Source organism: Myodes glareolus, chromosome 11 (genome assembly GCF_982192425.1).
Source record: "Myodes glareolus chromosome 11, mMyoGla1.1, whole genome shotgun sequence".
Taxonomy (NCBI): Eukaryota; Metazoa; Chordata; class Mammalia; order Rodentia; family Cricetidae; genus Myodes; species Myodes glareolus.
This window is the reverse complement of record NC_142036.1, coordinates 58483347-58499095: the sequence shown is the minus strand read 5'-3', so window position 1 is coordinate 58499095 and position 15749 is coordinate 58483347.

The window sequence follows — 15749 nt, the reverse complement described above, 5'->3', positions numbered from 1 at the left end:
TCTAAGGCATAATAATAATAAAAAAATAAGACACAATACAACAAAATGAAACAAAAACTAACACCTTGGAATTGGACAAAACGAGCAAGGAAAAGAGCCCATGAGAAGGCACAAGGAACAGAGACTCACTCATTCACACACTCAGGAATCCCATAAAATCACTAATCTGAAAAGGCATAATATAAGCACAGAGGACCTGGTGCTAAAGATGTAGTCTCTCTACTGCTGCCTCAGTCTCTGTGAGTTCATATGCGTTTTAATCATGTTGATTTAGAGGGTCATGTTTCTCCGGCTCTCCTGGTTCTTACACTCTTTCTGCCTCTTATTTTACAGGGTTCCCTGAGACTTTGGGTATGGTTGATGATTTTATGAAGATATCTTGTGTAGGGTTGAGTGCTCCAAGGTTTTTTACACTATGCCTAATATCTGGGTGTGGGTCTCCATGGATATATGTTTTGTTTAGATAATAAAAACATGAAGTATTTCATGTATCAGATTACCAAAAAAAAAAAAAAAACATCAGGCAGAAAACATGTCTCTTGTTCATTCACACTAGAGACTTCTCTCTGGTCAAAAATTTAAAGAGCTATGATTGGGAAAAAAGTCATGAGAAGATGCTCTGCTCAGAACAATGAACATGTAAAAAGTGTATAAATCATCACAAAAGTAAGTGTTTAAAGTCCCAAGTGTAAATCAAGAGTTAATGAATAGTCTTGTTTATGACCCTTTAAGAGTGAGAACAAATGTGTGCAGAAGAGGTATAAGGCTCCAGGAGACCAGAGAGAGACAAGTCTCTCTATAAAGATCCTATCACAAACACTGGTTTTCTTTTTTACTATTATTTGATTTTTCTCTGTTCCTGTACCTTCCTTTCTCCTCCTCTTCAACCATCTCCCATGGTCCCTATGATTCCAGTTTACTCAGGAGATCTTGTCTTCTGCTATTTCCATATAGATAAGATTCATGTATGTCTCTCTTTGGGTCCTCATTGTTGTCTCAGCTGAATCGTCAATGGGTCAAGGAAGAAATAAAGGGAGAAATTAAAGATTTCCTAAAATTCAATGAAAATGACCACACAACATACTCAGATTTATGGAATACAATGAAAGCAGTGTTAAGAGGAAAGTTCATAGCACTAAACACCTACAGAAAGAAGCTGGAAAAAATCCCACACTAGTGAATTAACAGAACATGTGAAAACATTAGAACAAAAAGAAGCAGACTCACCTAAAATAACTATATAGCAGAAAATAATCAAATTGAGAGATGAAATCAACAAAATACAAAGAAAACAATACAAAGAATCAATGAGACAAAGAGTTTGTTTTTCAAGAAAATCAACAAAATAGATAAAATTTTATCCAAACTAACCAAAAGACACAGAGAGAATATCCAAATTAACTAAATCAGAAATGAAAAGGGGCACATAACAACAGACACGAGGGAAATACAGAGATTCATCAGGTTATATTTTGAAAACATGTACTCCACAAAATTGGAAAACTTAAAGGACATTCAAAACTTTCTGGATAAATATCACTTACCAAAATTAACTCATGACCAGATAAGTAAATTCAACAGATCTATAACTGCTGAAGAAATAGAAACAGTCATCAAAAGTCTCCCAACTAAAAAAAAAAACAAAAACAAAAACAAAAACAAAACAAAACAAAAATGGTTTCAGCTCAGAATTCTGTAAGACTTTCAGAGAAGAACTAATACCAATACTCCTCAAATTAATCCACACAACAGAAACAGAAGAAACAATGCCAAACTCTTTTTATGAGGCTACAGTTACCCTGATACACAAACCACATAAAAACATTACTAAGAAAGAGAATTATAGACCAGTCTCACTCATGAGCATTGATGCTGAAGAAGACAGATACCAAAACCTTACTGATAGACCACAGCCTCGTGGAGATACATAGATTAGTAGAAATGGGTTAATTTAAGATATAAGAGTTAGCCAGAAATATGCCTAATCTATTGGCAAAGCAGTGTTGTAATTAATACAGTTTCTGTGTGATTATTCGGGTCTGAGCAGTTGGAAAACAAGTGAGCAGTCTCCTCCTACAGGACACTACAGTACTACAATAATTGTATCTTATAATGTGTGGGAGATGAAGCAATGTTTAAAAGTTAAAATAAAAATGAATTTGATATTATAAATTTCATATGAGAAGGCTAAAAATGATTCATAGGCATGGTTTCTTTAAGAAGTTTACCAATATTATGCTTGTGCAATGAAGTCAAAAGTGGCTCTCAGTGATTAAAATCTTAATGCCTGGTGCTGTGAAAGTGATTTCAATATGGCAAAGCTGACTCAGTGATTGTTAATGAACACTGAACAGCAGATGAGACGCAGATGTGACTCAAGGCTGCAGTGTTATTTCCTACAGACAGCTAAACTCTTTTACTATTGCCATTATTATTACTTATTACCTTACTCCTCTCTCTTGGCACAGAAACATATTTCAAGTTATCTTTAAAATTCATTGAAAATGCATTTGTATCGAGTTTGTGTAGTGGCATTTCATTTGTATTTAAACAAATAAAGCTTGCCTGAGGATCAGAGAGTGAAACAGCCCCACTGTCTGGCCTTACAGACCAGGTAGTGGTAACACACATGTTTAATCCCAGTAGCCACACTAGTTGCCACAGAAACCAGATGGTTCATGACTTTAATCCCAGTGTTGCATGCTTTTAATCCTAGTCCTAGAAGGAATATAAAATGGAATGAAATAGCTCACAGTCCCAGTCTCATTCTGAGATTCTTCGAGGCAAAATCACCCATTTCAAAATGAGGACAAGGTGAGACACAGTGGTTAACTGCTTTGTTTTTCTGATTTTCATGTTAATTCCAATTTCTTTCTCTGAGATTTTATTGTCATTCTAATTAGAGCTAATTAGATATAATCACATTATTATACATTTGAAAACTGTATTGTGGTCATCAGACTGTTTTAAATATATCCTAGTGAAAGAAATAAAATTCTCTTTATATCTCATAAAATGGAGTAATACCTTATAAGACATATGATAATAGAACATTGAAGGGAATATCTGGGCTTGGAAATGGAGCCAAGGGTTAAGAATGTACAATGATCTTGCTCAAGATTTGGGCTCAGTTCTCAGTACAAACATCTTGCAGCTCACAACTGCTTGTAACTCTACCTGTAGAGGCTCTGGAGATGAAATAAGGTACATGTTGAGTTTTAAGACTAGAAATGGGCATAAAAAGACAAAAGAGGGTGGTAGATGAAAGTAGCCAGAATCCATTTTATACATATATTAAACAATCAAAGAACAAAGTTAATCAAATTATAATAGATATAAACCATAACTATAAAGAAATTTATAATTCCACTCTTAAAGTAGTATACTAGATGATGCTTTTCAGAAACTGGAAGATGCTAGATAAAGTAAAAGAAAGCAGAGAGGTATAGACTATTAACAACTTGATGCTATAAACAGGGGTAAAAGCACTTAAATGTGTAGATATAAAACTTTGTAAAAACTTACATTCTTTAAAATACATATAGGATGTTTATAGGAACTGACAATCTTGACAAAAGAAAAAGTGAAGTTCAGCTTTGCAGCTGGTCTCAAATTAATAGATCTCAAGCCTCTGTCTCCTAATCCTAAATCAGAAGATTACAAGTACGCATGACACTTGGCCTTCTGAAAAAAAAGTTTACGTGTTATAGAGTGTACTTGTAAGCACAAAGCAATAAATGTAGTAAGATTGATTTAAAAATTAACATCTTTACAGTATCATTAAAGCTTATGGTTTTTATGTTAGACAGAAGTTCAAATAAGACATGCCATACCGAACTTGTATGATGAGTTTGTAGAAATGGCTAAAGCAGCGGCAAAGGAAACTGAAGACAAACAGTTTTTCATATAATGGATGACCGTGGTATTGTCTGGATTATTTATACCTTCATTTTAGTCACACATTTATAGTGTTAATGAAGATTAAAAACAATAAAGAATTATAATCTCCAAAAATATTGAAAATGAATGGCAAGAGAGTGCCTTAAATATACTTCATGGCCAAACATTTTAGTTTTACAAATATGAATGCTCGTGCTTCAGCTATGATAGAGTTACAAAGAAAGTTTGAAGTCAATAAAACTAGGTCAAAGACTGAGAAAGAAAGATGTCTCAGTGGTCAAAGACTCATGTCTCTCTTGCGGGTGACCAACGTTCAGTTCCCAGCACTCACATCAAATGGTTAACAGCTGCCTGGTACTCTACCTTCTTCTGTAAAAACCTATTTCTATGTTACTACATATTACTAAAATGTAAAGAAATATTTCTAATTAATGTATAAAATATCCAACATTAGGAATCAAATCAGGAAATATATTGCAATGAAAAGAGTTTGATATGAGAAGATGCTCTTTCAATGTATTTTTGTTGCTAAAGATACCAGGACATCTCATGATTCACAACACTAAGAGTAAGCATTACAAAATGCCAGCATCACAAAAATCATATCTTCTTGCAGTAGCAGTTAATATTGATGAAGTTCAATAAGATCATTTACAAACTGCTAGAAAAATGACCAGTCTTAGACTAAAAGAAGTCATGATAACATTTGCCAGTAAACATTTAAAATTAGTTTGTGCATCAAGTATTCTCACTTTTTTTTTAACCACTGAATAAGTCAGATCAGTAATGAATTGCTTTTGGTTGAGAAAAATAAAAGAATTTTTGCAGAATGACTTAATATGTAAAATTGGATTGGGTATTTAATTCAATTGTAAATGATGAAAATAGCAGTTTTAGCCAAAAAATTCAGATAGATTCAATTGAGTTCAGTAAAACCAATGATTTTATAGTCCAAAGGAATTACTTTTAACAAATAAGTGTTAATTGTGAATGCTTTTAAATGTTGTCAAGATGTACTGTTTTCTTTGAAATAAAATAGTTGCCTTTAGAATTTCTAACATTTGATTGAAAGTGAATTTAGACTGTACTCTTCCCCTACAAAAGATGTACTACAGAAGAATAATGGTAGAGGAGCAGAACAGAAGAGTGTATCTCACAGTGAACTCCTGTAGGATATATAGTATGCATCAAATTCAGTATTCTCGCTCAATTTCATGGTGCTGTTTTAAAATTGTTTTATTATTTCTATAGAAACACATTTGTAAGTGTGTAATTTTTGTTGCAGATATAAACTTAGGTTTTATGAATCGCATATTGAATTGTTCTGTCTTGGCGAGATCATGCATTACTAGTCACTTTGATCTGATAAAATCATTCAGCTGTCTCTGATGTTGTTTGTCAACACCTACATCCTGCTGTGGGAAACTAATGCAAAAACTAAAACTGAGTCGCATCTAACACCTAGAATTCTTAGAATCACATTTAAGAGAGTAAAAAAAAAAACTCAAACTGATTCATTGTGTATTAAATTTAAAATCCTATATTGTTCAGATTATCATTTCAACTGTAATTAATCAATGTAAACCTTATTGAGATAAATTGCAGTCTTTTGATTTGAGTGTGTCTAATTAAACAACGTCAATATATGTCTTCTGCTTGTACTGACCACACTTTAAGTGTCCTATGACAATGGCATGATTAGAGGTTTCCTAGTTTATAGCACAGGTCACAGCTTTGTTTAGTATTTATTTAAGTTTTCTTATCTGAGCTGGCTAATTTTATGATAACTTGACTGAAGCTAAAGTTATTTGAGAGGAAGAACAATTGGGAAAATGCCTTAATAAAATCAGATTGTAGGAAAGATTTTAGGGTATTATTAAAATTAGTGATCAATGGGGGAGGGCCCTGCCCATTGTGAGTGGTGCCATCCCTGGGCACCATATATACATTATACATTAGACATATACATATACATATATACATTAGAGTTTTACTCAGCGGTAAAAAACAATGACATCTTGATTTTTGCATGCAAATGGATGAAAATAGAAAATGCTTTACTGAGTGAGGTAAGCCAGACCCAAAATAGGAATATGGTATGTATTCACTCATAAGTGGATTCTAGCCATAATTAAAGGTCTTTGAGCCTATCATTCGTGGTTCTAGAGAAGCTAAATAAAAGTGAACCTGAAGAAAATCATTTATTTATCCTCCTGGATATTGGAAGTAGACAAGATTGCCAGGCAAACTTGGGGGCACAGGGGGTGGTGGGTGGGGTGTAGGTGGTTGCAGGGTGGATGTAAGGGGAGTTGGGTAGAGAGAAGGGAGAAGGGGAGGATTCGGGATAGTTTGGGGAAATAGGATGGGGGGATGGAGGAAGGATAGATATGGGAGCAGGGAAGTAAATATCTCAACTAAGGAAGCCATTTTAGGGTTTGTAAGAGACTTGATTCTAGAGGGGGGTCCCAGGTCCAAGGAGAGATCCCCAGATTGTTCCCTGTACAGCAGAGGAGAGGGTGCATGAACTGGCCTTGTCCCATAACCATACTGATGAATATTTTACATATCACCATAGAACCTTCATCTAGCGATGGATGGAGATAGAGACAGAGTTCCACAGTGGAGCACTGGGCTTAGCTCCCTAGGTCCAAATGAGGAGCAGAAGGAGGGAGAACGTGAATAAGGAAGTCAGGATCACAAGGTGTGCGTCCACCCACTGAGACGGTGGGACTGATCTAATGGGAGCTCACCAAGGCCAGCTGGACTGGGAGTGATGGAGCATGTGATCAAAATGGACACGCTGAACGTGGCGGGTAATGAAGGCTGACTGAGAAGTCAAGGACAATGGCATTGGGATTTAATTCTGCTGCATGGTCTAACTTTGTGGGAGCCTGGTTTGTTTGGCTGTTCACCTTTAAAGACCTATATGGATGGGGGAGAACCTTGGACTTCCCAAGGGGCAGGGAACCCTGACTGATCTTAAGACTAGTGAGGGAGGGGAAGGTGGGGAGGGGAAGGTAGGGAGGGGGATGTGGGGAGAGGGAGGTAAAAGGGAGGCGGGGAAGAGGTGGAAATTTTTAATAACTAAATAAAAACAAAACAAAAAAAGGAAAAAAAGTCACAGTAATGAAAACAGCTTGGTATTGACGTAAAAAAACAGAGACGTTGACCAATGGAATGGAATTGAAGACCTGGCAATTAATCCACAAACCTATGAACACCTACCTGATTTTTGACAAAGAAGCTAAAATTATACAATGGAAGAAAGAAAGCATCTTTAACAAATGTTGCTGGCATAACTGGATGTTAACCTGTAGAAGAATGAAAATAGATCCATATCTATCACCATGCACAAAACAAGTCCAAATGGATTAAAGACCTCAATATAAATCTGACCACACTGAACCTGACAGAAGAGAAAGTGGGTAGTAGGCTGCAATACATGGGCACAGGAGACCACTTCCTACATATAACCCCAGTAGCACAGACAATAGGAGAAACAATGAATGAATGGGACTTCCTGAAACTGAGAAGCTTCTGTAAAGCAAAGGACACTGTCATTAAGACAAAAGGAAACCTAATGAATGGGAGAAGATCTTCACCAACCCCACATCAGACACAGGTTTGATCTCCAAAATTTATAAAGAACTCAAGAAACTAGACATTAAAATTCTTAATAACCCAGTTAAAAATGGGGTACTGAACTGAACATAGAATTCTCAACAGAAGAACTTCAAATGGCCCAAAGACACTTAAGGTCATGTTCAACTTCCTTAGCCATCAGGGAAATTCAAATCAAAACAACTTTGAGATACCATCTTACACCTGTCAGAATGGCTAAAATCAAAAACACCAATGATAACCTATGCTGGAAAGGATGTGGAGTGAGGGGAACATTCATCCATTGCTGGTGTGAATGCAAACTTGTGCCCCCACTTTGGAAATAAGTATGGCAGTTTCTCAGAAAATTGGAAGTCAACTTATCTCATGATCCAGCAATACCACTCTTGGGAATATACCCAAGAGATGCTCAATCATACTACAAAAGCATTTGTTCAACTATGTTCATAGCAGATTATTCTAATAGCCAGAACCTGGAAACAACCTAGATGCCCCTCTATGGAAGAATGGTTAAAGAAAGTGTGGCACATCTACACATTAGAGTACTACTCAGCTGTAAGAAACAATGGCATCTTGAACTTTGCATGCAAATGGATAGAAATAGAAAGCACTATCCTGAGTGAAATATGCCAGACCCAAAATATGAATATGGTGTGTACTCACTCATTAGTGGATTCTAGCCATAAACAAAGGACATTGTGCCTGTAGTTCACATTCCTAGAGAACCTAAGTAATAAGGTGAACCCAAAGAAAAATATGTATAGATCCTCCTGTAAATTGGAAGCAGATAAGATTGCCAGGCAAAAGTTGGGAGCATGGGGGTGGGGTGAAGTGGGGGGGAAGGGGAGAGGAGGAAAGAGAAAAGAGAAGGGGAGGGTTGGGGAGAGTTTGGGGGAATGGGATGGTTGGATAGAGGAAGGATGGATATGGGGGCAGGGAAGGATATATCGTAATTGAGGGAGCCATTGTGGGGTTGGCAAGCGGCTTGACTCTAGAGTGGTTTCCATATGTCCACAGGGATGTCCCCAGCTAGGACCCTGGGCAGTGGAGAAGTGGGTGCCTAAACTGGCCTTGTCCCGTAGTCAAACCGATGACTATCTTGAATATCACCATAGAACCTTCGTTGGGCAATGGATGGAGATAGAGACAGAGATTCACATGGGAGCACTGGACTGAGCTCCTAAGGTCCACTTGAAGAGCAGAGGAGGGAGAATATGACCAAGGAAGTCAGGACCAAGAGGGGTTGACCCACCCACTGAGATACTGTGCCTGAACTAAGGGAGCTCACCAAATTCAACTGGACTGGGAGTGAACAAGCATGGGATCAAACTGGACCCTCTGAATATGGCTCACAATTGAGACAGACTGAGAAGACAACGATAATGGCACTGGGATTTGTCTCTACTACATGTCCTGGTTTTGGGATCCTATTCTTTTGGATGCATACTAAATATGGATGCATATTCGTAAGCCTGGATGGAGTGGGGGAAGCCTTGAACTTCCCACAGGGCAGGGTGTCCTGCCCTCTCTTAGGACTGGAGGGGGAAGGGAAGAGAGAATGGGGGAGCATGAGAGAAGCAGGAGGAGGGGAGGAAGTATAAATTTTGATTGGTATTATTTATAAAATAATAAAAAAGTTATCAGAAAAATCAGAAAATTGTAAAATTGAAACCTGTGAAATGGCATCAGCATAGTTCATTTTTCACAAAAAAAAATTTTGTTGTGAATACCACCTCGATGTATTGTTCTACAAGCCTTCCTTTCTGTTTCCTCAGGAAATACAAATGGGCTTTAATGAATGGATGGATGCACCAAACTAGCACAACTGAATGAACTCTAAGAGGTCACTCTAGTAGCGCACAGTGTAGTTTTGACTGCAACCCCTTTATTTTAATCTAATAAACTGTTGCTGGCAGTCTTAAAATGACCAACACAGATGCATTTATGTAACAGTGCCCCATGACCAAAAGATTATGTGGTTTTTCACTATCAATCCTGTTCTACAATATTAGGTTTGTGCAAGTCATACAGCTGTTGCTAAATAAAGACTCTCCAAAACTGTCTGACTTAATATTTACTCCAATCATTCTACTGCACTACGGAGTATTAGAGCATGACAGGGCTCTGGTCACATTTCAAAGGCATAAGATCCCAGTGCTCTCAGAATGCACAGCCCTATTAAACTGTTCCTACAGAACTTGCCTTAAAATTTTCTTTTGTATTTTGCTCTTTTAAATTAAAAATATATGTTTTATTATTTTTATGTGTATGGGTGATTTGTCTGCTTATATGCCAGTGTACCACCTATGTTCCTGGTGTCCATAGAGGCCAGAAGAGGGCATTGCATCCTTTGAGATTGGAGTCACAAAAGATTTGTTATCTGCCATGTGAGTGGAAAACTACATAGCAGGATGGTGGCTTTCAGTTTGATCAGGTGGACCACCCAAGTCTTGTGTTCTACACGTGCAGTGCCTTTATTTATATTGAGCTACCTGTAAGCCCTGAGAGTCAACCCAGGATTACATCAGTAGTCTATTCTGTTTTGGGAGTCACTTGCTGTACCCTGCCTAGCCATTCAAAGGGCAGCTTCTTGTTAGTTTATGGTTCTTCTCAGCAGCCTAAGTAGCATAACTTCCTTACACACACACACACACACACACACACACACACACACACAGCCCAATTGTGTATAATTTTAGGCAAATATAACATAATATGATTCCTTAAGGCATTTTCAAACAGCCTTGGTGTTATTTGTCCGCCCCTTCTTCTTCACTGACTTTTGTCCCTCATATGGGCTTTCCTCTCCTCCCTGTTTTTCTATTCCCACTTTAAATCATCTTAACTCTGATATTCATCTCTCAAGCCTCCACTCTGATGCCTATGGCAACTTTAGACTTCACTGGCTTTATGGTTACTCCATGTTGTATACTAACATCTGATGATTTGGAGTTAGAAAACTCAGATGAGAGAGAAGCTGCAGTATTTGTCTTTCCGGTTATGGGTTACCTCACCCATATAACTGTTTTGATAGAATTCTCTCCTTACCAATTTAATCTTCCCTACAGATCTACTGCTTTGCTGTGGATTATTTCTTTCATGAGGATGTTTTCACATAGTTTTGAAACAAACCAAAATAGAAAATATTTTGCAAAAAGAAGAAATATTCCTGCAAGATTAGAAAATTGTTAAGCAAATTAAGAATCTTTCTCTATATTTTAATAATTGAAAATACTTTTCTAACTCTTTTTGTTATAATTTTAAAATCTCCCTATTGCCCCGTGCTTGAATAGTTACTTTAGCACAGTTGATTATTTAAAACAATGTATTATATAGCCTATAATAAAACTATTTATTAAAAATGTTGTTTTATATAAGTTAGCAATTACTATAATGATGTGCAACAAAGTTAAAAATAAGTGGTTTGTGGAGAGCTGCGTAGAGCCACTCCTTGAAAATGGCGCTGGCTTCCACCCCCCCCCCCCCACTATCCCAAAGGCGAGCATTCTCTGGGGTAAACAACCCCATATTTGGAGATGGTCAGGCTCTTGCGTTTCTTACCTGATGATCGCAAGAGGCTTGTGTGTGTGTGTGTGGACCTATGGACAGTGCCTATGTGGCAATCCAGGGTTGGCAGCCCAGGCATACTTAAGGGCTGGGAGGGGCTTGTCCCGAGAGAGAAGCGAGAAGAAGCACGGGAAGTGTTGTTTAAAAAGGGTCCTGAATAAAAACTGCTTGCAAGAAGAGCTCTGGAGTCGTGGCATTCTTTGCTGGTTGAGGTGGCAACAATAATTGGTGCCGAAACCCGGGATACGTTACGGGACAAGTGACGTACGGGAATTTCATCCACTTTCTCTCCGCGGAGCCCAGAACTTGTAGCACTCAGGGGTGCACCGGAAAAAGTCCTTAGGTAAGTGGGGATCCGTGTGAAGAACGGGTTATTTGCTCTCACTTCTCAAAAGGGAGAGTGGGACAGTGGGACAGTAGAGCTGCGACCACAGTGGACGGCTTCAAAGGGACAGTAGAGCCGCGACCACAGCAGACGGATTCAAAGTAAAACTGAAAGGTTAGTTATGGGCGCTTCATCTTCGCACCCAATTTTCTTAGCTCTCAATGAGCTGCTACGCTCCAAGAATTTAAAACTAAAAAGGAGCACCCTTGAACAATTTTTAGGGGAGGTAGATGTGGCTGCTCCTTGGTTTGCAACCTCAGGGCATCTCAACTTACCATCGTGGGATAAGCCTAGGTAGAGATCTTGATTTTGTGTTCAAGCAGGAAACATTGAAAGGCGGGGTTAGACTGGTTTGGAAGCTGATATGAAGCTGCCTGAGTGATCAGAGATGCAGTGTAGTTGTGGAAAATGGATGGGCAGCATTGGAAGTGCTATAAGAGGAAAGATCTGAAAAGGCAGCGTCTGAAAAAACACATTCAGGCAAGGATCCTGGAAAAGGGAGGGCAAAATTATATCCCAGCCTTTCAGATGAATCTGATAGCCCGAGTGTCAGTCAGTCCGAGAGAAGTAGTGAGAGTGAGGAGGATTGAGAGGCCATAAAGGCAGCTCGAAAAGCCTTTGAAAGGATAAAACTGTGCTGTAAAAGGAGAATGAGGAAAGGCTATAAACATCATACTGAAAGGGATCCCACTCCCACGGCTCCTCCTCCCTATGTGGAGACTAGAGGGGCTGCGGCAGGAGGCCCTTTTACAACCACTGGAGGAAGTTCCTTTAATCCTGCAGTATGGAGAGAGGTCAGAACTGAAAAGATAACTCAAGGAGGGGCAAAAATGATGGCGGCTTTTCCGATCTTCCAGGATCAACAAGGAAATAGATACCATGAGCTCTTAGATTTTAAAACAGTTAAGAATCTAGCCGAATCTGTCCGGACATATGGCATTACAGCCTCCTTTACCATGACCCAGGTGGAATCTTTAACCAGATTTGCTATGACACCCACCAATTAAGCAAATGTTGCCAAAGCTTGTTTGTCCCCTGGGCAGTATTTAAAATGGAAAGCTTTCCTATTTGAGTTCGTGCATGCACAGGCCGCTATAAATCAGGCCGCAGGAGGACCCCAGGCAGTCTGGGATGCAGACATGTTGCTAGGACAAGGCAGATTTGCAAACAATCAAAATGGATATCCTAATCAGGTATATGAACAGATCAATACTATCGCCATCCGAGCCTGGAAAGCACTACCCAACAAAGCAGAGGTGAGAGGAAATTTGACAAAAATTATTCAAGGCCCTGCTGAGCCTTTTTCTGATTTTGTGGCATGAAAAATGGAAGCTGCAGGTAGGATATTTGAGAATTTGAACTCTACTCTGCCCATGCTAAAACAATTGATTTACGAACAGTGTACAAAAGAATGCAGGACTGCCATTACCCCGCGTAAACATAGAGGAATAGAGCATTGGATGAGCGTATGTAGGAAACTGGGAGGGTCATTGACAAATGCAGGCCTCGCTGCGGCAGTACTGAGGCTGACTAGAGGTGGAAGTTCCGCTAATGGGGCCTGCTATTGCTGCAGCAAGCAAGGGCATTTAAAATGTAATTGCCCTCAGCGGAATGGAGCACCACCTAGCAGCATGCCAGCAGTAGCACAGGAGACGCGACTTGGCCCCGGGGTGTGCCCCAGATATAAAAAAGGGAGGCATTGGGCCAATGAATGTAGATCAATGAAAGACATTGACGGATGGCCTCTTGATGCTAGGCCAAAAAATGGACAGCGGGGCCCCTGACCTCAGAGCCCACAAATATATGGGGCAGTGGAGAATTTGAATCAAGAGGGGAGTCTAGAACAGTGACCAACTTTCAGACACCCAAGGACCGTGGAGAGCCACTGCAGGTTCAGCAGGATTGAACCTCCGTGCCACCACCAGACTCGTACTAACTCCCCAAATGGGAGTTCAAACAGTGGACTCTGATTTTCAAGGCCCTCTTCAGCCTGGCACAGTGGGGCTATTAATAGGGAGATCATCTACTACCCTAAGAGGTCTACAAATTCACCCAGGGATAATTGACCCGGATTATACAGGTGTTGTTAAGATTATGGTGGAGTCGCCAAAAGGCATCTCAGCAATTTCCCCAGGAGATAGAATAGCTCAGCTCGTTATTCTCCCAAGCATGCATGAACAACACCCTGCTAGGGAGGTGGAAAGGGGAGACAAAGGTTTCGGCTCGTCTGGAACTGATCTCACATTTTTGTCATTAGACCTTGACCAGAGGCCTACATTACAACTGACCATTAATGGAGTACAGATTATGGGTCTGTTGGACACTGGAGCAGACAGAAGTATAATATCCAGTAAAGACTGGCCAAAAGGATGGCCTGTTCAAATGTCTACTCATACTTTGCAAGGCCTGGGATATGCCATTGCTCCCAATTTGAGTGCTAGCTGTTTACAGTGGAAAGACAATGAAGGTCATTCTGGAACAATACAACCATATGTATTAGAGCTTCCTGTATCTTTATGGTGTAGAGATTTACTAAAACATATGGGCTTTAAATTAAGCAATGAATATTCCAATACTGCCCAAAACATGAAGAAAGAGATGGGATGTCACCCTAATTATGGACTAGGAAAATTTCTTCAAGAATGTAAAAAGCCTGTTAAGGAAAAGCCCAGAGAAAAGAGGAAGGGCCTGAGTTTTTCCTAGGGGCCACTGGGGATGGAATTCCTATTTCCTGGAAAATGGAAGAACCGGTATGGGTTCCTCAGTGGCCACTTTCTTCCGAAAAATTGCAAGCAGCACATCCATTAGTACAGGAACAATTAGAAGCAGGAAATATTAAGCCTTCTCTTTCTCCATGGAATACCCCTATATTTATCATTAAAAAGAAATCTGGTAAATGGAGGCTCTTGCATGATCTGAGGGCCATTAATGAACAGATGAAAATCATGGGACCCGTCCAACGAGGCCTTCCACTTTTATCAGCTTTACCAGCAGACTGGCCCATTATAGTTGTAGATATAAAAGATTGTTTTTTCTCCATTCCATTAAATACCCTGGATAGCGATAGATTTGCTTTTACTTTGCCTTCCATCGACCATGAGGAGCCAGATAAAAGGTACCAATGGACTATATTGCCACAAGGTATGGCCAATAGTCCTACGATGTGTCAGATTTTTGTGTCAACCACCCTAGACCCAGTCAGAAGTCAATTTCCTGAAATAAGATGCCTTCATTATATGGACGACATTCTTTTAGTTGCCAAGAAGGAGTCTGTGCTTCAGGAAGCTTATACTGCCCTAGCGGATAACTTGAAGAAAAGGGGATTATCTATAGCCCCTGAAAAGGTACAACATGGTGAAATAGTAAACTATTTGGGCTCGAAAATAACCCATGAGCACGTTGTACCACAAAAGGTAGAATTAAGAAAAGATCATTTGCATACATTAAATGATTTTCAAAAATTACTGGGAGATATAAATTGGATCAGGGGCAGTTTGGGCATGGCAAATTACGAGTTAAAACCATTGTATGACATTTTAATTGGTGATGTAGCTCTAGAATCTCCAAGACAATTAACCAGTGAAGCACAACAAGCGCTCTCTCTTGTTAAAAAAATGAAGCACGTACTATTGTCTATCCAGGTGTCCTCCACCCAGAAAACACTACTGATGTAGAAGAAAGGAAAGATAATGGAGGAATCTTTGTCAACCAATTATCATTAAGGAATGGGACCAAGTTAGGGTGTGGCTTTCTGGAAAATGCAGAAAATTGGTGCGTGGCCCAGGTGTGCTATCTCAATGTGGTTCCCTTGCAGCACAGCTGAGTTTGGACTTCTCATTCTTGTTTTGTGAGTTTATCCCTTATAATAAATAAAAATATAATTGCTTTATATTTCAGTTAGTCTGGTTATTTCTTGAATCGAGACAACATCAACATGTGTGCCAGTGTATCGTGACTAGATCAGGTTAATTGGTTAATTAGGTCTAAAACACACCTTAGCCATTGAAGTTGCAGTTCCATAAACTGGGGTTTGATGTTGAAGACAAAGGAGGCAGCAAGCTGAGTCCCAGAATTCATCACTCTCTGCTTTCTAGTTACTAAATAACTATGTACTAAAGCTTATAAAAACTTGAGCCTAAAAGATTTTTCATCTTTTAGGTTGAATTTTCTGGGTTATTTTGTCACAGCATAAAAAAGCTGAAGAAACCAGATATCTGTATATCTTTTTGGCTCACCTGAAATAATAACAGGAAACTCAAAATTCTGATACAGTTCA